Here is a 2,112-nt window from a genome sequence, read left to right on the forward strand (position 1 = left end):
ATTGTTATTGTTTAGCTTTTTCCTTTTCACATTTAATCGATGTTTGAGACATTCATCGTTTATTTTCACCCTTTTTCGATTTTATTATATTTACAATCGTGAAGGGCAGAATTATCGAACAATTTGCTTTAGTTTACGTTAATTGTTATTATTTAATTCTCGGTATCTGCTGGCCATATTCCATAGTTTATAAGTTTTACTTAGGTCATTTAGTTTGTTGAATTTATAGTTATTATTAACATTATTATTATTGTCATATTACTTTCTGTTTTTATTCTGTTATATTAAATTAGTTTATTTTGCTTAGTTATATCAATTTTGTGTTATTTATTACAGGAGAGTGCGAATTGTGGAGTCGGTAAGTAGTTTGTTTATTTAGCTCGTTTACAGTTTACTAATGTGTTGAATATTAATTGTTATAGTTTAATTATCGGTGTATGCTGACCAAAATCCATTGTTTATTAGTTTTTACTTAGGTCTTTTAGTTTGTTGAGATTATAATTATAATTAATATTATTATTGTATTTTACTTTCTGTTTTTATTCAATTATATTAATTTAGTTTATTTTGCTTAGTTATATAATTTTGTTTTATTTATTTCAGGTTTGTGCAAGTTGTGGAGTCGGTAAGTAGTTTGTTTGTTTTGCTCTTTTACAGATTACTGGTGTGTTTATTTTTTCCAGATTAAGCGTGCCAGGGAAGGCGTTTTGTTTGTTTGCGTGGCCAATATGGGGGTATGGAGTGGCGTTTAAATTCAGAAGTGATGACAGTCAAACTGCTAACACAGCTTTAATGCAGGAAAGCGTTTTAGTTATTAATAATTATTATTATTGCTATATTACTTTCTAATTTTTGTTTAGTTATATTAAGTTAGTTTATTTGTTTGATTATTTCAATTATGTGTTATTTAGTTATGTATATATATATATCTATCTTAGTTATTTATAATTATTATTAATATTATTATTATTGTTATTTTACTTTCTAATTTTCATTCAGTTGTTTTAAATTTCATTCATTCATTCAGATATATTATTTAATTTCAAATGTCAATTTTGTGTTATTTAGTTTTTAATATATATTTCTAGTTATTTATAATTATTATTAATGTTATTATTATTGTTATTTTACTTTCAAATTTTCAATCAGTTCTCGGTGTCTGCTGAGCAAATCCGTTGTTTATTAGTTTTACTTAGGTCATTTAGTTTATTGAATTTATAATTATTATTTATGTTATTATTATTGTTATTTTACTTTTTGTTTATTCAGTCATATTAAGTTAGTTTATTTTGCTTAGCTATATAGATTTTGTTTTTATTTATTCCAGGATTGTGCAGGTTGAGGAGTCGGTGAGTAGTTTGTTTGTTTTGCTCGTCTACAGATTACTGGTGTGTTTTGTTACAGATTTATCGTGCCAGTGAAGGCGTGTTTTGTTTGTTTGGGTGGCCAATATGAGAGCATGAAATGGCCTTTAAATTAGGAGTGACTACAATCAAACTGTTTTCAACTTTGTATAGTCTATTGCCATACACAATTGCACCTTGCCTGTATCTTCTCGTTCTTAACAGCTGCTCTGCAGCTATAAGAGGAGGGGAAAGAAGCGAGGTGACTCTTTATTTCTCAGTGCCTTACAATGGCTCTTTTTAGAAATTTAACATAGCACCTTACATACTAGCTTATAAACTAAGTATAAAGGAAGAAATTTGCCGAAAATAATATTTTAGTAAATGTAGGATTAAAAGGCAATAACAGGATTTATATTAGCAAATATTGAAGAAAGTGAGTGATTTGAATTAACGTGAAAAAGCAGGACAAAGTCATTGCATTTTCTGGGTTGCATAGTATCATATGCTTAATATTAAAGCTAAGGGATATAGTAGTAAATGGCCTTTGCTTATTTTTTCAGTAATGTAGAAAATTATTTAGCTTTAACAGTAATTTAACAATCAAGTTTTATATTTTAATTGCAAAAAAAAAAAAAAAAAACAAGGGGAGTATCTTAGCGTTTCATAGGAGTAGTATAAATGATAAGAGTTACTATTATTAATATATTATTTAGATACACTGTTATCAATTAGTGAGAGGTTACTAGATAAGATAATAAATTTGTTA

Source organism: Drosophila arizonae, unplaced genomic scaffold, assembly GCF_054131065.1.
Source record: "Drosophila arizonae isolate 15081-1271.41 unplaced genomic scaffold, UAZ_ARI_1.0 ARI_Backbone_85, whole genome shotgun sequence".
Lineage (NCBI taxonomy): Eukaryota > Metazoa > Arthropoda > Insecta > Diptera > Drosophilidae > Drosophila > Drosophila arizonae.